This window comes from Ambystoma mexicanum, chromosome 11 (assembly GCF_040938575.1).
Source record: "Ambystoma mexicanum isolate Mex_15411 chromosome 11, UKY_AmexF1_1, whole genome shotgun sequence".
NCBI classification, from domain to species: Eukaryota; Metazoa; Chordata; class Amphibia; order Caudata; family Ambystomatidae; genus Ambystoma; species Ambystoma mexicanum.
The window spans coordinates 795,242,759-795,265,343 of record NC_090934.1 but is presented as its reverse complement, the minus strand read 5'-3'; the positions used below and the strand labels follow the sequence as shown (position 1 = coordinate 795,265,343).

At 47.3% G+C, this 22,585-nt stretch overlaps 1 protein-coding gene across 2 annotated transcripts in view; it reads left to right on the top strand.

Moving 5' to 3' along the window:
* TUB (TUB bipartite transcription factor) overlaps nt 1-22,585 on the top strand; it is a 1,920,898-nt gene that overhangs the window by 949,588 nt on the left and 948,725 nt on the right. The window contains exon 1 of one of the 2 annotated variants that reach the window (XM_069623732.1): nt 16,129-16,145. The exons of the other annotated variant lie outside the window; for it this stretch is intronic. The gene's annotated coding sequence lies outside the window, so the exon portion shown is untranslated. Of the gene's footprint in view, nt 1-16,128; nt 16,146-22,585 lie in introns of those variants that run through there. 2 annotated transcript variants of the gene reach the window in all.

Here is a 22,585-nt window from a genome sequence, read left to right as displayed (position 1 = left end):
CCTCATGTCCAAGATAGACTACCTTACTCTGTCCAATTTGGCATTTACTCGCCTTTATGGTCAGATTGGCTCGTCCAAGAGCCTGCAAAACATCTCTCAGGTGGGTTACATGTTCTTCCCAGGAATTGCTGAACACTGCGATGTCATCCAAGTATGCCATGCAGAAGTCCTCCATCCCATTCAGAACCTGGTTTACCATCCGTTGAAACGTAGCAAGTGCATTCTTCAATCCGAAAGACATTACCTTAAACTGGTATAAGCCAACGGGAGTAGAAAATGCAGTTTTCTCCTTGGCATGGTCTGTCAGGGCTATTTGCCAATAGCCTGACGTCAAGTCAAATGTGCTGAGGAACTTGGCGGCGCCAAGTTTATCCACCAACTCATCTGTTCTTGGCAAAGGGTGGGCATCAGTCTTGGTGACTGCATTAAGAGCTCTATAATCCACACAGAATCTAAGTTCTTTAGATCCGGCCTTTGGTACTAACACAACTGGGCTAGACCATGGACTAGTAGAGGGCTCTATTACCCCGAGATCGAGCATCTTGCTGACCTCACCTTTGATGTGGGTTCGTACGTTCTCTGACATTCGGTATCCTCTGCTTTTGACCGGCAGACAGTCACCAGTGAGTATGTCGTGCTGGCCCCAAGGGGTCAAGCCTGGTGAAAGCGAGAACAGAGAGGCAAACTGATTCAACATAGATTTGCACTCTTCTTGTTGCTCGGGTGTCAGATTGGAGCAGAGATTTACTCCTTCAATTTTTTCATCTAAAGGTAAGCCTTAGAGGAGATCCGGAAGAGCTTCACTCTCTTCTTCTTCCTCGGATGATGCTAGAAGCAACGCTCCTACATCGGGTCTTGAGACTTACGCTTTGAGTCGGTTGGTGTGAAAGACTGTCGGAGCCTCCTTGGGATTGCCCAAGTCCACCAGATAGTTGACCTCTCCGAGTTTACCCACAACTCTGAAGGGTCCCATCCACTTATCTTGCAAGGCCCTCTGCCTTGTTGGGATCATAACGAGAACGAGCTGGTCTTGAGCGAACTCAACCATGTTAGCCTTTTGATCATGCCAGTGCTTGACCAATGCTTGTCCAGCTTTCAAGTTATCGCTCGCTTCCGTCATCATGTGCGACATTCTCATCCGGAGACCTAGCACGTAGTCAGTCACTCTGACTGGCTTGGGGGAAGGAGCACTCTCCAACCCCTCCTTAATCAGGGCCAATGGACCTCTGACGGGTTGACCATAGAGAAGCTCGAAGGGAGAGTAACCTACTCCCTCCTGAGGGACTTCTCTATAAGCAAAGAGAAGGCATGGCAGTAGAAGGTCCCACTTACGCTTAAGGGGTTCTTCTAAAGCACCTATCATGCTCTTCATGGTTTGGTTGAACCGTTCTACCAACCCATTGGTTTGTGGGTGGTAAGCTGTTGAGAACTTGTAAGTAACTCCACAGGTTTTCCACATGGCTTTCATGTAGTGGGACATAAAGTTTGACCCCCTGTCAGAGATTACTTCCTTAGGAAACCCGACCCTAGTAAAAATAGCAAGGAGGGCCTTAGCCACAGCCGGAGCTGTAACAGTCCTCATAGGAATTGCCTCAGGATACCTAGTAGCATGGTCTACTACAACAAGTATAAACCTGTTGCCTGAGGAGGTTGGAGGATCAAGGGGACCAACAATGTCAATCCCTACTCTCTCAAACGGGACTCCCACAACTGGGAGAGGCACTAAAGGTACCACATTCTTGGAGCCAACCTTACCAGAGGTCTGGCAGGTGTGGCAGCTCCTGCAGTGTTTTTCCACTTCGGCCCCCATCTTCGGCCAATAGAAGTAGAGAGAGAGCCTTTCCTTAGTCTTCTTGAAACTCAAGTGACCAGCCAAAGGAATCTTGTGGGCTAACTGCAAGAACTGTGGTCTGTTCTCTTGGGGTACTACAAGTCGTTTGTAGTCTCCAGGTGCAGACTCGGTCGGTTCACTGTAGAAGAGGCCATCTTCTCAGTGCAACCTCAATTTCCCAGGCTCTTGCCCTTCAGCCTGAGCTTCTGCCTGGTGGCGAAGACCTTCCAGAGTTGGACATTCCCTCTGTCCCTTACTGAAGTCTGCCCTGCTGGGTCCACCTTCTGCCAGTAAAGACTGCAGCTCAGGATGGTCAACAGGATCCAGATCTCCAATGAGTTCCTGGCCTTCCATTAGCTCTTCCTCAGAGCCTAATTCTACCACACAGGGTCGTACCTCCCTCTCAGCCTCGGCTGGAGGTGGAGTTACGGGTGTAACTTTGGACAACCGCGGGGAAGTCCGTGTTGGCTGCACTGGAATGCTGGCTGCTGGTTTCGGGATAGAAGTCTTAGGTGTCCCTTTCGCTTCTGATTTCTTGGAGACAGCGGCCGACAATTCTAGTGGAGCAGGAGTGATTTCTTTCTTCATCATCTCCTGGAGAGTACCGCGCATGGTCCTCTCTCTTGCGGGTCTGGTTAGCTCCTGTAACCGTTTACTAGGAGGTCTGGGAGTATGCGATACAACTCCGAGAGTTTTCAAATCTTTACCCAACAGTACGCGTCCTGGTACCTCACTCTGTATGCTGACAGGTATCTTCACAGTCATGTCGTTACACTGGATGAGAACTGGTAATTGGGGAAGCATCTGCACAGGCCCTCCAGCTAACTTGGTGAGGCGTTTGGGTGCCTTAGCAACATCCGCAGCCTGAAAAAATGATATATCCACCACAGTTATGCTGGCCCCAGTGTCCCTAATGGCAGGAGTCTCCTGACCATTCACCTGGACACTGTCCTTATAATACTCTTTAGTATTATCGGGGATAGAATTATAGACATCTAAAATCTGTTGTTCCCACAACCCCAGAGATACTAAAGAAACGCTGGCTGAGACTCCAATGGGTTCGTCAGCTAGCAGTAGAAAGTTTCCACTTGCCATTTGGACTTCCTCCTCTGGAGCGAAGGCTAAGGAGACAAGCTGGACCCCTGAAGGTTTACCCTTACATCTGGGATCTCCTTTCACGTGGTCAGTCGAGCAAAAAAACAAAGCATTTACCGAATGCTTTCTGGAATGGTGGCTTGTTCTGACCTCCTTCCGGTTTGGCACCAGAAGACACACTATTCTGCTGTGGTTTTCCTTGTGGCTTACCCTTCTGGTTTGGTTTGGGGCCCTCTTTGGAATTTGAGTTATTAGAATTCTCTTTTGAGTCTTTTTTAGGCTGTTTTCCCTCATCCTTTTTCTGAGTAGCCCCAGAATCCTTATGAGTAGCCCTGTTGGCAACCCATAAATCAGCAGCCTTAGCTAGCTTCTGGGAATCCAATTCCTTCGAATCAGCCAAGTGCTGTCTGAGCTCAGGAGAACAGGCATCATAAATAGACTCCAACATAAAAAGATTCCTCATACCCTCATAAGTGTTCACTTTGTAACCCTTAATCCATCCCTCTAAGTTTTTCAACCCTTCACTCACCCAGGTAGCCCAAGGGGTTCCATCATGCTTTTTGAGGGTTCTAAACCTCTTAAGATACTGGGAAGGGGTCTTACAGAATCTAGCTATCAAAGCTAGTTTCACACTTTCGTAATCCGTTTTATCCGCCTCCCCCAACTCCATTACCCCATCAGTCGCAACAGGAGGGAGCCTAGAGAACAACCAGGGAAGTAAATCATTCCCGGTGATGTCCTGGAGCCCATGATTGTACTCAAACAGTTTTAACCAATCCAACACATCCAATCTCAGTTCATACATACCCACTAATTCCTTCGGCATCCGGGGTCTTTTGGGACTGGAGCTCCTAGAGGAACCAGAGGAGAGAGAAGCATTTTCCATAGACAACTTTTTCATCTCTAACTCGTGATTAAGTTCTATTTCCCTGAGTCTTAACTCAGCTTGCTTCTGCTCAGCCTGGGCATTCATCCGTCTGAACTCGAGCTCTTGGTTTCGTTCAGATTGAGCCAAGAACCGTTTGTATTCTAATTCGAGCTTCATTTTTTCAAGTTCAAAATAAGCAGGGTTACTTGTGGGACTTGGTATGGGCCCCGTAGGCACAGCTGGTAAGGCAGGTAGAGGAGCAGGGGAGACAGTTTCGTTAGCCTCTCCTTCCTCTTCAGCCTCTTCATCGTTATCATCAGAATTACGATTTAGATCAACACCATCACTGTTATCTACATGTGCTGGAGAAATTGGTTCCTCTGAACCAGTACCCAGACTTTGGTTCACCAGCAATCTCGCTATTAGTTCTAACTTCTTGCCTCTTACAGGAAGATTCTCTTGCCTACAGAGAGCTCGCAAACTCTCAGTATTTTCACCTGACAAGGATTCTTGACTGTAAGTTTCCATCGCAGACATGTTTTTGAAAGTTGCTTTTTAGTGCTAAGCTTTGTGGTTAGTTATCCTAAAGTGACGAAAAGCACTCCAAACTGTATACTCGATACAAATCCCACCGCTCTACACCAGTGTTAGGTGGAAACCTGTGCAGTTCCCTCTGGGACCACTGCAAAAGATTTAGGACTACAGGTGTTTGGCAGTAAACCCACTTGGTAGCAGTCTGTACCACACAGATTCACTTGGTAGCTGTGGCTGAGCAGTCAGACTTCTCTCAAGAAGAGTTAAGCAGTATGTGGAGTATACAATATAGGGCAATTCTTCACAGTAAGACAAGCAAACACGCAACAAGGCTTCAGTGTAAAGATATTAAGGTATTTATTTATAACGGAACATCTATAGAAAACACTATGGCACTATCACGGCAAACAAGTCAAATACAATTACTCTACGAAGAAGAAATGATCAATCCCCCTAACAATATTTCGACAAGTCTAGGTTCTACCGGCACCACTTATTTGAAGACAGAGGTGTATGCCTCAACCTAGATGACACTCTAATATTAGTTAGGACGGGAGAGAAAAATAAGCAGGTTACGAAATCAACACAGTTCAATACTTCACGGGAAGAATGCAAGGCAAGAAGACAAGAACCACAATAGATCATAAAGTTCAGAGGCCAGGCCCACTCGGAGAGAGGCAAGGCGATATGACCCAAAAGTCTCTAGTGGAAATGCGTTCGAGTCTTTGTAGCAAATTGTTATCGGCAGATTGAACCAGTTCAGAACAATACGTGAGAAAGCTTGGAGGAGACCCAACGGAAAGGAGAGGATTAAGACACCTCACTCGAACCGATCGAAAGGGAAGCCAGGCGGATACGGTACCTTGTTGTGGAGGGCAGCTCCGGCGTGGGCAGTTGTTCCTGGTGGTGGATGCACGTCGGGTCTTTGCCAAGAGTAGAGATGATCTCGTCGTCGAAGAAAAGTGAAGTCCGGTGCACCACCAGGGAAGAGACCAGCCGCGGAGTGCTCCGTCACAAGGCACCACCTTTTGGTCGCGGTACAGGGGTAGTGGCTATCCGGTTGCCGAGGTGCTCTGCAAGGGCCATTCGACCACTGCGTTCTGAGGCGAAGAAAAAGCAAAAGGGGACTGGTTGTTCCCACCAGTCAGGGGAAGAGACTCTCCAGCAGGGAGATCTCCTCTGTCATCGGGAAGTGGTGAGTCGGTTCAGCAGGGCTCCACCAGAGGTGTCGTCGTTGCAGGTCGGCTCAGCTTTACCCTCGTCAGATTCTTAGGTCCTGTGGCGACTTCTGAAGATCCAGTCCCAAAAGCCCTGCTTTTATGCAGAAAACCCCCATTCATTCAGCCTAGCTGTCAATCAACACATGCTAAGTGGTGAGCGGGGAGGCTCACCACTTGGGCCAATCACACCAGAGTGCGACCGGAGTGGGCAAGGCAACTCGGTCCAGGGTGCCTAAACCCCCTCCCACACCCCTGTGGTAACCCAGACAGAATGGCACCATTTTGAAGGGTCTCTGTACAGAGCCTGCCAATAGTGGAACAAAGGGCTCGAACTTTGGTTTAGGAGTCACAGAGACGAACACAGACGCCATTTTAAAAACCGAGTTCTGGCAGAAAATACCGTCCGATAGACTTATTTAAGATAAGTAGACTGGTGGTATGTTAGAGATTAACGACAAACAGTATCAATCTCTAACAATGGGAAGAATCCCATAGGGTTATATTCGGGGTCGAATATAACAAGTAGTTTCCACTGCCACCAGCCAAAACTCGACGAGGGGGGACGGGACAGTGCCCCCTCGAATAACAGACCTAGGAGTAATCAAATTACCCCTACTAGTACGTCCACAATAGGATGGTTTGTACTAGTTCTGTTTAAATTTAGGTCTAGTAAAGCCAATGGTGACTTTACATGCCCAGGGAGACAGTAGTCAGTCCCCGGGTATGGAGTCTATGATGGAGGTCCGCTAGGACGCCCCAGTGTACGGCACGTAGGGTACGGTGTAACACACATAGCAAAACATATGAGACCCTATGGAGTAAAAGACCCCATAGCCCATAGAACACATTGACATTCAAAGGAATTACACACATTCATGTCCAGGAGTGGGAGAAAAAGAGTCTCACTCTTGGTAGGATGTAAAAAAACAAACTCCAGAAATCCAGCAAAGCTGCTGGGGGACTCACTAGGTTAGGAAATTCAGCCTAAACAGAGAATTCTCCCTAACACATATGCAGCGAATTGGCGGCAGTGAGGCAGGTCCTCACCCGCATGGTGGAAGCCTTGGAGGCCCTGCATCCCCCACAGGTGGTTGAACAACCAGCCACCTCCTCAAATGCCAGCTCCAGACAGACCAGCCCCCTGCGTAGGTCTGGGCAGAATGTGCGCAGGTCAGACAGGGGTCCACCTGATGCTGGCAGTGGAAAAGGGGTGTAGGTGCAGCCTGCCATTCCGAACTCCTGAAGACTAATGGTGCATGCAAGTGCACACCATGTGTGGGGTAGTTGAGGTGGGAGGGGGAGGGGGAGAGGGTTTGTGGGGTAGTTGAGGCAGGAGGGGATGGGGGAGAGGGTGTGTGGGGTAGTTGAGGGGGGAGGGGGAGGGGGTAGAGGGTGTGTAAGGTAGTTGAGGGAGGAGGGGGGGGGAGAGGGTGTGTGGGGTGGAGGGCTTGTGCACATTCTATTTTCTATATGTTCAATACACCTGTTGTGATATGAGAATTCACATGTCCGGACATTGCTTATTATGTACGTATGGTTTATTGGTGAACAGTGTACAGTGTCCATGTCCCTGACACACCCAGTGCCCTGAGTCCCACATCCATGGCACACTCCGCATCAATGTGTGTTAGAAACATTGGTTAATCAAAGTCTGGCACACGGCACGTCCCTCCTGTGAATCGCTACCCCCCTGATGTGCAGCCCCATCTCCTAACTCCTCATCCCCCTCGTCAGGTGGTTGTAGTTCAATGTCAGGAGGCACATTCCGTTTGATGCAAATAATATGTAGCATGACACATGCCATGATGATCTTGCCCACCTTCTCATGCCCATACAGGAGTGCCCCACTGGACTTGCTGAAGCAGAGAAACCGGGCGTTCAAAAGGCCAAATGTCTGCTCGATCACCACACGGGTACGTGTATGCACACGATTGTAGTCCTCTTCGTGCCTGTTCTGTGGGTTCCGGACAGGGGTAAGGAGCCACCTCTTCAAGGGATGGCCAGCATCACCTGCATGTGTGCAACAATGGTAATGTGTAAGTGATTACATCAAATGGGACCAGTATCAATGACACAATAGCATGCATTTATTTCCTGTTTGCATCCTCATATCCATGCATGAATAGAGCTACTCAATGGAACTACAGTGTGTGTATCCATCTGATCGACTGGTGTGTGTTCCATCATCTAGTGGGCGCAGGGGTGTCCTATTCCTAATGAGTACTCATGCACTGTGGTGCCCACGCCGATTGTTCCCATGTTCTAGGTGATGTGTAATTTATTGTATGCTGTTATCCTGTCACCGTTGATGCCAGACTCTACATGATATCACTTTTCACGCCTGATGTTGCCATGCTGTTATGCTGGACCTCTGTGTTGATGTAGGAGTGGGATCATGTATTGTGGCCTCATGTGACTCATTTGTACTTATGGACACCTATCCTTCTTGCTGATGTAAATAGATCATGTGCATTGGCCATACTGACAGCATGTCGCTGCATTGTGTTGCAGAGGCTACGGTTTCATTATGTGCAGTGTACATGTTGATGGCTGTGGAATGGCTGCAGCAGTGCCTCATTTTCATAGTAGTGCAGCTTACATCTTGCATTTAGGTGTCAGGTCCAGTCTGGCCTGCTTTGGGGCATGAGCATGGTCAATCCTCACAGCTACTCTCAGCAAGGTGAAGTATGCATCTCCCCCGCCCCCCTTCTCAACCAGGTGAAATATGCATCTCTCCCCCCCTTCTCAGCCAGGTGAAGTATTCCTTACTCCCCTTCTCAGCCAGGTGAAGTATGCATCTCCCCCCCTTCTCAGCCAGGTGGAGTATGCATCTCTTGTCCCAATCATCTCCTCACATCACAATGCCATGAGCATGACAAGCAACTCACCGAGTAGCCAGGATCGTTGCCCTGTGTGTCGCTCCATGTAGCGTGGTATCGTGGAGTTCCACATGACCACTGAATCATGGGTTGATCCCGGAAATCAGGCACAACAATGTGTGATGGTATTGTTTGAGTCATATACCATTTGCACGTTGATGGAGTGATACAATTTACGGTTGCGGTACACTACCTCCATGGCATGTGGGACCACCAATTCCACATGGGTGCAGTCGATGGCACCGATGCACCCTGGAATGCCTGCCAGTGAATGGAAGCCAACTTTGGTGTTGGAGATCTCCTGGGCAGTCCGTGGTAGGAATATGTGGTCACCTGTGTGCTTCAGGAGGGCATCGAGCACTTGGTTCAGCGTATGGTTGTGATATGCCATGCATCTGCCCTACTGTGTGCTGGTAGGTGCCTGTGGCCAGGAAGTGGAGCACAGAGACCACCTTCAGTAGAGGGGGGATGGTGGTACGGATGTCTATGAGGCTGGCAATGTCGTTATGTATCATGTCCACAATGGTGGTGATGGTGTCCCAGTCCAGACGGTACAGGGTGTGGATCTGCTCAGGGGTTAGGCTGAATGGACTGGCTCTGATTCGAGGGATTGGGGGCTGCCTGTGTGGTACAACTGCCTGCACTGGTGGTGCATGCTGTGCCTGCCTCACCCTCCTTCTGCTCCTGCGTCTCCTCTGTGCTGCCTGATGTTGTTGTAGTTGTTGCTGGAGTTCCTCTGCAATCATGTCCTCCATCCCCAATATAGCTACTAGCATTGGTATCATTTTGGTGTGTGACTGGGTCTGGGAATGGGTGTGGTGTGCTCCTTTTGTGCTGGCCCAGTCTACATTGCCTCCACCTGTGCTGATTGTGTGCACCTGTGGCAGTTTGGAACACTGCACATGGCCGTTTACAGGTGGTTCACAATGCCGGTATTTACTCCATGCCGGTAAGGTACTTTACGGCCTTCAGTAGGCCGTTATTTGCATGTCCGCCTGACTTGTGTTCAGCTCCTGTTTATGCCATGCCGCTATTGCCGGCATGTGTGGTCGCGTGCCCGCGCCAATGCCGCTATTAGAGGTCCCGTTATTTACGGTGTCGCTAATAGCGGGTTGGCGAGTCGTAATGGTGCGGAGCGGTAAGTGATGCCGGTAATCCTTTACCGGCATCGTTTTTCCCTTTACTCCTACCTCGTAATGAGGCCCATAGTCATGCACAACAGCACATAGACATTGGGCCTCATTTCGAGGTTGGTGCTAGTCATGGCGCTGTTAGCGCCATGACTAGCAGCATTACCGGTACCGTGTCTGCCCTGGTTCAATGGGGACTTACCGGTCTAGTCCAATCTTTGCAGGACCGGTAAGTCCCCATTGAAAATCTCAATCCCCATTCCCATTTGAGCCCCCATAGGGCTCAATGGGAATGGGGAGGGTTCTAATAACGATACCATAAATTACAGTACCGTTATTAGCTCTGAAGTCCCTTTGCAGGTCCCGTCCTTAACGCCTGCTAAAACCAGGCGTTAAGGAAGGACCCGAAAAGGGACCTCAGAATAGGGCACAAAGGGATTACTGACACTGGTGTCATTACCGGTGCCCGGTATCCCTTTGCGCCCGGGTCGTAATGACCCCCATTGTACCGACCCAAAAATTGCACCAAAGCTCAGCGAACAGTGCAAACCGAACTGAGGCTGTCAACAGAACATCACAAATCTCACTCTACCTATTCCCTCTATACCCTACTAATCCCCTCCACTCCAACTCCACACTCTCCTTTCAGATCCACCAGAGCGCCACGTACCATTCCGACGGTGATAGTGCGCGGTACACGTACCCTTTAACATTAACATTAACACACTCACATTTTATGCAGATGGCTGAAAGGTAAAAAGCCACAAAGCTGCATATCTTTCCTCTCAAACATGCCATCGCTCAACACAAAGGCACAATGCCCCACCACAGAGCCTATTTGTCTGTGCACTGTCCACGTGCAAGAAAGATCCAACATATATAATCATAGCAAAATATCAATCACAAAAATACATTGGTTTGACGCGTATGCGGTAGAACAATGCAAGTGAGCCGAACAACAACCCCTGTTAACACAAGTGTGTAATGTACACGCTGTTGTCTTTGAGGCAGGAATGTGCCTCGGGTGCATTTTCTTTAACAGGCATGCATGCATGCACTAAGGCTGCAGGCCCTGTCTCATTTATTTTAGAACCAAGCCATTTAAATGAGGGAACTCCCAGCTATGAAAACCTGTGTGGTCTAAATCTGATGGCAAATTCAGCAGTTCAGTTTGCGGGTGGTGAATACCATTCTCTAAACAGTGACTGGTTACCTTTCCTTTGAATGAGGATGTGATTTTCAGTTTGGGTTTTAAGCTTTTCATAATCGTTGATAAACCAGTTGTCCATAGTGTGGCAGTGGTCAGCGATCATCTTCCCCATGGATTTCCTGTCCAGGACCAGTGTGTGCAACAGTAGTACTTCCATCGTTTGTTCAACACATTTACTATTACAAAACATTCGCTTACCCATCTTTTTAAATTCTTGAAGAATGTTGTGCTATCTGGGCAGTACTGGTTAATGTCTATTTTTACTTCGTCAAATTAATCGTGGATTTGCTTCATCTTACTCCCATGCCTTAAATCGGGTCTTCAAAGGGAGGCGCACGGGTGCTAATTTACTATTCAAGCACATACTTCGGCACACTTCCCAAAAGGTTATTCTGCGGCAAGTAGAGAACATTGCATGAACGTCATCACTGATGCAGTGTGCTTACTATTTCTAGCCATTTACCTAGAATGAACTGTTTGTCTGCAGGTCGAGCTATGCCTACACTAACACCACCATTCCATAAGGTGCAGAACAGGAACATGATTAGGCAAAATCCCGTGCATGGATTGTTTAGAGTATATCCTGAGCATTGCGACATGCTGTTACCAAACTTATATGTGCATACATCATATGCATGCGATAGCATGCAGACATTAGTGAATGAACAGTCCAAGCATTTGAGAATCTGCCCAACTGAGTGGAATTTGCAGTGGGGTGGGGGGGGGGGGCTGACCTAGCCACTCAGGAAGGCATGATCTCACTATTTAAATCAGGCATGGGGAGGAGATAGGCTTATTCCATGTTCATATCACAGCTGTGTGCATGTTCAGGCGTGCTGTTTTTAAAGAACATGTGGTTTTATAATATGTCCACATCAACATTAAAAGTGGATTGATGATGTACAAGCAGCGAGTCCCTGTTGTATTCTCCGCAGACTGGGCATGATGCCTGAAAGCAACGGCGATAGCCCAGTAAATGCAATAACGGGGGGCTATTTTACAAAGACTTTCTGCACTCAAGAAGGTATGGAAGGTTCTCAAATTACCGGATGTGAGGGTGTGAATTTTGGAAATCACTCTGTTTATGGTTGTCAGCCAGAGAAATCTTTTTTTAAAAGCAGCTCAGTTGCCGATGCTAATTGCCGTGGCAGTCTTAATCTTTGGAACGATGCCCTACTTTAAATGGAGAAAACAGCCTCGGGTATGGTAGGATAACTGATGCCTTGTGTCACTGAAAATGCCAAGGTTATTTTACATTGATTTTAATCACTGCATACGCCAGGCCACCCGTTTTTCAGCAGAACAGCACAAGGCTTTTACGCAGCTAAATATCATAATTGATTACAGAACATCTTGCTGTTCTTTCTTTTGTATGAAAGGTCACATCAATTCAGACAAATTGCCGAACAGTGTTTTTATGCAGAGTGCAATGTCTCTGGCCCTAATAGTCACAGGGCCTGATTTACAAAGAAAGTGCTAAGTCCAGGCTGAGTAGTTGGCGCGAGCAAGAACATTGTGCGAACAAAATGTATAGCGCTGGGAGCTGATTCACAGAACTAAATGCATTCAGAAAACTGTAGCGCAAAGAAAAACGAGTAGCGCCCGGAACGCCCACAAGACGCCCCCATGGCAAACAGAACATAGCGATGTGGAACAACTTTTGCACCGTATCCATGGGAAAAATAATCAATTTTCCAGCAATAATCATCACTTCCACTACTCTCCTGTGACCGATAATATCTCGTCCTTTTACCCCAACTGATCTGTGCCCCAACCCCTAACTCAAGGCAGCACCCACAAGTCCTCCCATATCCCAGTTCCTCCACCAATCTGTGCCCCAACGACCTAAATTAAGGCAGCACCCACAAGTCAGCCTTCATCCCAGTAGCCCCACTAATCTTCACCCCAACACCCTAACTCAAGGCAGCACACTCTTCCCAGTCCCCCTACTAATGAGCACCCTAACCCCCTAACTAAAGGAAGCAACCCACAAGTCCACCGTCGTCACCAGTACCCCTACTAATTTGCACCCCAAACCCCTAACTTCAGGCAGCAGTCCACCAACAACCCAGTACCCCCACTCATTTGCGCACCAACCCCCTAACTTAAGTCAGCACACCAAAGACACCCATGGCCCTGTTCATTGTGGAGCACCTGTCTTCCTATGTATCCTGCAGCCATGCAATGGAAAGGCCACCTGGCCACATGTGTCTGTAGCATCTTATCTACATGTACATCAAACCACATCTAGCAACATGCACCCCTGACAGTCCACTACACGTACATGTACTATTGCCGAGGGTCAAGCAGCAATGCTCTTGCTCCCAACACAGAAATATGTCATGATGACATACCATATATGCCCCCTCATTCAGTGGCCTCTCAGGGTGCAATGTTGATTTGGATAGTCAGATGCACTAAAATGACATGACCACAGATCCATACCTATGTGTCAGTCGCAGCTTCTGAATGTAGATGATGCTATCATCATACACAATTGAATAACCCATAGAGGACCTTGCATGAATGTGCCTCATAATGGCCACAGCATCTCAATATGGCAACCATTCCTGTCTGAGGCCTTGCTGTCAGCATCATACAGTGCATGCACATAATTAATGTTTGTCCCCAAAAGCTGACAGTGCTCATACCTACACCTGTCCACTTCCCAGATGTGTGCCATCTCATACTTCCATCGCCAGCAAGAGCCAGCATGCCGGTGAAGTATAGTGCACCACACATGCCGTAAAAAGCATTTACTAGCTGAAGTCATGCATATCCATGGATGACATACAAAAGTCTGTGGAAATGTTTAACCTGTGAGTACTCACCAGCAGCTTGGATTCGTGCCTTCAGGTCAAGGACCTGGGCATGGATCGCTAGGTTGACCCTCTCCAGGATCCGGAGGTGAAGGGATGACACATAATGGCAGCATGCCCGGTGCACCTCGAGAGACGCACCTGCTTTAAGGCTGCCTTTGTCTGGCTCCGGATCCTGAGGTCATTCTAGTGCTTCTTCGTGTGGGCCACTGTATGGACTGCCACTCCCTCCACATTGATGGCATCTGTGTTGTCTACCCAGATCTTCTGATAGCCACATGTTCCAAGATGCTTCTCTGAAATGAAGAGGGTATCATAATTAGCCAGCACCTGCTCACCTAGGATGCCAATTTCTCCAGCTGATAAATTGATATCCCTCAGCCGCGCCTTGGGGGTGCTGGTTGATGTTCCGGATATTGTGCACCCGAGGCTGGTGGGGTGAATCTGGGCCCTGACTGTAGATACTTCAGAGCTGTGGTGGTGGTTTAGAGTGGTGGAAGTCCTTATATGGCAGATGAGGTGGTCACAGAGCCTAACAGGAGAGGCACAGAATAGCAGGTTGAAATGTGTGGGTACCTTGCCGTGAATGCCTCTAGCACCATGAGTGGGAGGGCTCCACAGAGGTAGGGAGAGGACAAGGACAGAACTCAGTGGTGAGCCTAAAGGTGGCCCTGTACCATCAGGGCCCAGTAGGGCCACCAGAGGCCAGCCTGCAGAGCAGGAAAAGGAGGCACCCCACAAACAGGCACATGTCAACGTGAAAGGGCCACCAAGGAAGAGGTGCGTTACAGATGAGGAGCTAAAATACTCCCTGATTACATCGAGCTGTGCCCTTGGGCTGGCAGCACCATTTCTGTGACCCAGAAGTGGAGGATGTGGCAGGAGGTCATAGATCACATTGATTCCTGTGGCTTGGAGTGGCGTAATGTGAAAGAGGTCCACAAGAGGATGAGGGACCTCATGTGGCAGACCAAGTAGAAGCCCTGCAACAATGTGGCCTAAGCCCAGGCTACTGGACATTGATCACCACATGTAGATGAGCTGACTTCATTTGAAGAGGTCACAAGTGGCCTCATCAGCACTGAGCAGGTGGTTGCAATGGAATGCATCGGTATCTTTGCAGCCTCATCAGGCGATTGCCAAGTGTGCATGTTTTATATGATTTAATCTGCACATGATATCCCATCAAATGTTGTGGCACAGCTGGTCAGGGCCCTTCTCACCCATATATAAGGACTACAGTAATGCATCCCTGGTCACTTTCATTATATGTTGAACATCCTTGAAGGTGGATGCTTGAACTCTGCTTGTGGTTGACAGTTATCTAGCAGCACACATTACTGTATAGACAATTGTTTAGCAAGTCCAATACACCTTTATGTGGCAATGGCCTGCAAGGCACATGTCATTGGACACACTCATAGTGTCATGCTTCTGGATAGTACATTTTGACTCATATGGAAAAACACCAAGCAGTGGACGATGTCAGAGTCATCTATTCACTGGCCCTTGTGGCCAGTGGATATGCATGAGTGACAATGTCATTGAGAAGTCACATGAGGGTGTGTTCCAGGCAGAAGTTGCTGTGGTTGGTCAAAAGATGTTTGAGTGATGTACATTCCACATTTGGAGTGTACATTATTTAGTTGTCATGCAAGTGCACACTGGTCATGTCCATGTTGCACTCTCCACAAACATAGTTTAGATGCATGTGAGTGTGGATAACATCAAATCTGGCCTTGGCCAATGTGTCGAAGGGGGTGCTAGGTATTTTGGCTAAACAAATGCCTCGATGCAGGTTTGGTCAGCAGGAGAAATCTTGCTACTTCCACATGTTGCAAGCATGCATGGTTGAAATATAGAAGGGGCTCAGCAATAGCAATGAAGTACTGACCTCCATCTATCTACTGTTAGACCTTCCACTCACATTCATGTATGTATGTATCTAAGGTTGCCTACTCCTCCAACCTGTGGCTTTATTCAGGGCCTAATATGCACCAACATGATTGCACTGAGAAATGAAAGTTACTTATCTGTGCCTTTCACATTACAGAATGCCCAGTGTCAATGTGTGAAATATGTATGGCTGGCCCTATTGTGTCTGTATGCATTAGCATTGACACATACATGTCCATCCAGGTGGGGTTCTGAATATTGTTTTCTGACTTTGTGCAGGTGAGGATGCAGTGGATGAGGAGGAAGCGGAGGAGGGGGAGAAGGCTGAATGAGGCACAACAATCCACCAGTGCAGCACAGTCTGCTTTGCCTACTGAGAATCCCTGTGTGTTGCAGACCATCATCAGCAAGCTTGTCAACTTTTCCAATGATGCTGCTGAATCTGTTGTGGAGGGCATATTGAGGGACATGGTGAAGGGGACGCCACCGAGCAGCCTGAATGCCATGGAGCTCCTTGAGTTACTCAAGGCTGTTGACTCAGTGGGAGGAGAGACAGGAGACCCTGGGCCTGTCAGTGGGAAGTGACATCAGTGTCTGCAAGATTGCCTTTGCCAATCATGGAGGCAACACTTGACCAGGAGTGGTAGTGCCTGCGAGCACATGGTGGGTGATACGGTCATTCGCCTGCTTCCTGACCATTTCTAGGATGACATGGGGAGGGAAGTGGTATCTTCCATGTACGTCCTCATCTGGCATCTCAAATAATGTTGTTCATGGATGGAATATTCTGGCACTCCTCCTCATCCTCCTCCCCGTTCCATGTAGTAATATCAGTGTAGCAATGCAGAATTACTTATTGTGTTAATCATATGTTCATTGGGGTTGCATTGCACTTTTATGCATCAGCTTTCATTGTGCATTGTGCTTTTTGACAGGTAATGAGTGGCGTTCAGATTGCGGAATGATCGTTCTCCTTTGGAGTGAAAACAATTGCGCGATAGCGTCTTTGAATAGGATTTACTTTTTTCGCTTAATGGAGCGTGTTTGTTGTTTGCACAGTGCCACCCTCCTCATGCCCATATTCTTCCTCATTTTCCATGTTTAATGAGGATTTGACATGTTTTGTCCCCTTTCTATTCTTTGCTCTGGCCCTTCACATGCCTCTATCACAAAGTGCTTGGGCACAACGCTAAGTGGGAAGAGCCAGCATCAAATCTGATCTGTGAATCAGTAATTGGTTTTAAGCGCAGCGCAAAGTCTACTCGTACTGTGCAAAGTCAATTTGCGCCACGCTAAACCTTTTGTAAATGATGCCCACATACTTTGCAGCCACGTTAACTTCAGCTCAAGAAATGCCATGATGACTAAAGATTAAGGGAAAGTAGTTATGGTTTTAAACTATTTGAAGCAAGATGTCAGAATATGTAAACATGCTTTCACTTTTCACAAATAGTATTTCTGGAAGACTAGCTATCTAGGCCAATGTAGTACATCATTGATCAATGTGAGAATAGGTAGTGTAGTTCAAGCCTGAAGGCATCTCATTAAAGTTTCAAAGTTGTTAGAAATAACCATCCGCAAAACCATTAGGAATGCCCATTGCAGGCTCATGTGTCCGGCTTCTACGTCCACTGTATGCCCAGAGACAGCCTTGCATATCCAGATATTGGCAATATGGCAGATTCAGCTTAATAAAATACTATGATGCCATTGTATGCCAGGTGAAGCCATATAGCCTCATCTACAGACAGACAGCATATTGTTTTTAAAACAATATATTATTGAAGGCTGTTACTCAAAATGGGAATGATTCTAGCTTTATTCTCTCCATCATAAAGGGAAGCATATAATTACCAGCATACCAATTGATGTGGTTTAACCGATTTAATCTGGGTTTGTTTGTATTTCAAAGCTTTAAATACTTCCAAAACACTGGCTTGTGAAATTGTCATTTCTAACCGTGCAGAAAAACCTTTGACTTTTACAAAAAAGCAAAGTTTTTTGTGAAATATGCTTCCCCTATGCCTGCAACATCCTGTCCGTTCTTTTCTGTCTACCACCCCTTCCACTCAAAAGTCCTATGTAAGGAGACAATCAAGTAACGGGCTAAATGATGCCACCAGCATGCGAGGAAGCAAACCTCACAGAAGACAGCACAGTAATGAAAGAGATATTGGATGATTTGACCATGATCATTGTATCATTGGCTGGCAAAGCCAGGATACAAGCATTAATGTTTCCACCATCTTGAATTTGGATACTTCTTGGACTAACAGTTTATGCTCATCGTTGCAGGTGATTGCCTAGGTTTTACAACACCCCATCTGAACAAGACAATTTCTAGACCTTCACCAACCAGATTAAATGTTAGTTTTTATAGCAACCCCTATCTGGTGCAGGTACATTGCTGTTCATAGCACGTGTTGGGCTGCAAAACTAAGGACATATGCTGGTAGGTTTATAACCTTCAGGCACAGGAAAGGCCCAGCCAGCGTTGCTGGAATGTTCTATTCTAATCTTGCATTGGAGCACATATCTCTGCAATGAGTGCTTAACGCACTGAGATAACTTCTGAACCATGTGCTTTTTGTTCTTTTTATTTGACTGATTGCACTTCGTGCTTCGTGTTTTTAACATATTGAATTTAACATATTGAAAGCTGTCTCATGTTGCTTTAAGGACGCCGGGTTCGGGTTGTCCTGGTGATTGCATCAAGTGGGCGTGACTTGCCTCACTTTCATCCCACTTCAGGGATATCTTTCTTAGCGTTCCTGTGCGACCGTGGAGAGAGGCAGAGCTGTCCTTATTAGGACTGCCATTTAAAACCTCTCAGGCAAGGTGCTGCAAGTAACGTGTTCTTTTTGTTCTTTTTATTTGACTGAATGCACTTCGTGCTTCGTGTTTTTAACATATTGAATTTAACATATTGAAAGCTGTCTCATGTTGCTTTAAGGACGCTGGCTTCCGGGTAGTCCTGGTGATTGCATCAAGTGGGCGTGACTTGCCTCACTTTCATCCCGCTTCAGGGATAGATGTGCAAAGGCCCTCGCCGGTACAGCGGACGGGCGCAGCGGGCATGCCGTCAGCATGCCAAAGGCACGCTAATGGCAAGCCCGTCTGCGCCCGTCCATGCCGGGCTGGGACGGGGGAAGGCTTGATAGAAGCATCCTGCTCTCCCTAGCACCAGTCAATACAATATGGCCAGCTGGGTGGAACAGCAGCCCTATCCTTATCAGTTCTGCTTCCACCTGCACTACCACTGGAAAACAGCTCTCTATTGGAGTTCCTACTCTACTCCTATTGAATACTCGGTCTCTCTCTGCCCATGCTGGTGAAATTCTGGAACTACTATCTAGTAGGCAACCCGCACTGCTCTCTCTCACAGAAACCTGGCTGGTGCTTAGTTCGGTGCCAATTCTGGTTCAAGCTATACCCTCTGACTATCGTATCATCCACCACGACCGCCTGCCCCCACAGCGTGGAGGTGGAGCAGCTGCCATCTTCTGTGCTGAATATGTTATTACTCAGCTATCTTGCCCCCATAAATACAACATGGAAGCCCTGTTTTTTAGATGCGTTACCTCACGCTCTTGTATTAGTCACTTTCTGCTCATATATTGCCCCCCTGGTCCTATAGGACACTTTGGGAAATCTCTACTTGAGTTAGTGGCGAACTTGAACCTACAATACACTAATTTAGTGGTGCTAGGTGATTTCAATCTTCGCTTTAACCCACCCAGATCGAATGAGCTATGCTCCTTTTTTGATAGTCTATTTGATCTCGAACTTCACCAACTGGTCCAAGGCCCTACTCACATTCATCGTAATACCCTTGATTTGGTATTCTCGAAGAAGTCAATGCTGTGCCCTGGGACTCGGAAACCTGTGGTATGGTCCGACCACCACTTAGTGACCTGTGCATTTAAATCGGTGAGCACCCCTACTAAGCTTTTACCTCCAAAAAAGTTACTACGCCCCTGGTGCATGGTTGATATGAAATAATTACTAACGGTGCCCCTTTAAAGCCACTATCGCTGAGTTCCCTTTCTTAGTCATTTCTAGATGCCGCAGATATTTGTGCCCTGTTGAAATTGGTTCAGGGCCGCAGGTTACCCTCCCAACCCTGGTTCTCGGAACAACTTAAAGCCACCCGCCTGAAGTTAAGGCAGGCGGAACGGAAATGGCGCAAAAATGATGATCCCGATATTAAAGAATTCTATATGTCCTCTCTCTCAATCTACTTGGCTAATATCAAAGCCGCCAAAGCCACTTTGTTTTCTCGTAAGATCGAAACAGCGTTATGTCAACCTAAAACTCTTCTCTATTGTGAAGTCACTAGCCTCCTCTGAAACCCTCAGCTCAAGGGTTGAACTGTCCCAAAAGCTGTGCGATGATCTTTCTCTTTTCTTCATTAATAACATTGAAATTATCTGCACCAATATTTCCAAATCCTTGGCCACATCGATTCCTAATGCTTCTAAGCTGCCCCGTGTCCTCTCCACTAAACCCTCTACTAATTGGTTGTCTTTCCCCCTCTTCAACGAGGCGGAAGTTCTAGCGGCTATTCAAAGAATCAAAGAATCAAATCATCCTCTCCTGAGGATGCTATTCCCATTGAAACCATGAAAAAGATTGCTCCTGATCCCCTGGTTGAACTCACATTGTCAATAAATAATTCATGCCAATCTGGACTTGTCCCCCCCAGAGTTGAAATCTGCGAGGGTTGTCCACCTTCTTAAAAAGCCCTCACTCGACCCCACCGTCCCTCCAAATTTTCGTCCGATCTCTCTGCTTCCTTTTCTCTCTAAGTTATTAGAATCATTAATTACCCGCCTACTGTCCTCCTTCCTGGTATCCTCAAAGGTCTTCAATCCTGCACAGGCAGGATTTAGACCTGGTAGAGGCACAGAAATCATGCTTGTGTCTGTGAAGGATGATATGTCAATGTTGGTTGACTCAGGTGGGGTCGGAGCACTAATTCTACTGGATCTCTCGGCTGCGTTTGACACGGTCGACCACCCCATTCTGTTGTCACGCCTGGAACAGATCAGAATATCTGGCCAGGTTCTTGCTTGGTTTACTTCTTTTCTATCAGAACGCACTCAGACTCTTGCCATGCCTCTGTTTCCCACTTTGTCTTGTCTTCTCACCTGAGGTGTCCCACAGGGCTCCTCACTGTCCCCAATCTTGTTTAATATTTACATCGGGGCACTGATATGCCTCATCCATGCCCACGGCCTCAATTGTTACTCGTCGTGCCTTTGTGACTGAGGGCCGTTGGCGACTGGATGGATCAGAACTGGCTCAAGCTCAATGGGGACAAGATCGAGGTGCTGGTGGTGGGCTACCCCCCGGATCCCTCACTGTGGACCACTGCCTTCTGGCCCTCCTCCCTGGGTCCTCTCCCCACCCCAGTAAGTAAAGTGAAAAACCTGGGTGTTATTCTCTCTGCCTCCCTCTCCATGTCTGATCAAGTAGGGGCTGTGTGCTAAGCTGGTCACCACCAACTCAGAGCTTTGAAGACGGTTCTACCTTTGATACCCGAACCTCTGCGCTCTCCGTTAGTCGCAGCACTAATTATTTCCCGCTTAGATTACTGTAACTCGCTGTACCTGTCGCAGCCTATTGGCTTGATACAACGACTACAGCATATACAGAAGCTGGCGGCTAGGCTGGTGACGAGTACTCCGTATGGAACCCATATCACCCCGGTACTGCACTTACTCCATTGGCTGCCGGTCTGCCAGCGTGTCCGCTTCAAGGCCCTGTGTATAGTCCACCGGGCTATCCACGGTCAAGGGGCAGAGTTTTTACAGATCAAATTCTCTCGTTACCTCCCAGAGCGGGATTTACGCTCTTCCACTGTGGACCTTCTTGTTGTCCCAAGATATCATCGTGTTAAGGCTGGAGGCAGGGCCTTTTCCATAGCTGCGGCCATTCTCTGGAATGGTATCCCCTCCGTAATGAGGAAAATTCCCAATCATCTTGCCTTCAGAAGAGCGCTCAAGACCACTCTCTTCTAGCACCTTGCCTTGTGTGTCTGTGTTGATAGACAGCTATGGAAAAGGCAGGGCCTTTTCCATAGCTGCGGCCATTCTCTGGAATGATCTCCCCTCCGTAATGAGGAAAATTCCCAATCATCTTGCCTTCAGAAGAGCGCTCAAGACCACTCTCTTCTAGCACCTTGCCTTGTGTGTCTGTGTTGATAGGTCAGACCTCCCTCTTCAGCGCCATAATGCCTTCGGGCGACCGTGCGCTTTACAAGTGCAGATAACATAACATAACATTGGGGACTCAATTTATCAATATGAGAATAAAAGAAAAATGAAAACTGGCTGAATTCAGAGGATAAACACACGACTGTATGGTGCTGTGCCTGCCCAACTTGGATCTATTCGAGAGCTCTGATCTGGAACATGTAATTGTGTGCACTTACCTCATCATAAATGTGACACCACAATTACAAAATGCACAACAAGCAGGACTGCAGTAACATAGGCCCCTGACATAGGGCAACTCAAGATCTCTGATCTTGGCATAGAATGTATAGCAGAGTGCTTGTATTCCAAGTTTTTTTTCATATGCATCCCTTATTCGCTTTTTATCTCACACCACATTGATCACTTGAAGGTATGCATTGATAATTATAAAAGTACTTTTTTAAAATTGTAAAATAGTTTTTATTAAACTTTATTCATTAGAATATAAAAAGAAAGAAAAAAGACACATTCATTACATTAGGTTCAAAAGCCAGTGAAGGCTGACAACACACAACTAATCATTGACAACTTGAGATATTTGTTCCATTCGTAGAGGTTTACAGAGTAAAGCAATAGCGAAAGCAAAGTAATTGAGATTATAATTGAATGCAAATGCTGATAAGTAAAAGTGATGGGTGAAACCAGTTCCAATCAGATTTAAACCCTTCTAACAGCTTGAACGATGCAAACCATTCAGAGCTAAAGCTCGAAATTGTTAGAAACTTTTGAACTGGAATTTGAGCAGCTTGTACAGATAAGAGTGTTTGATGGTTCGATGGTTCGCGTCTACATAAATACAACTCTACGATTATATTGACTTCTGGTTTACTACTCTCGGATAAG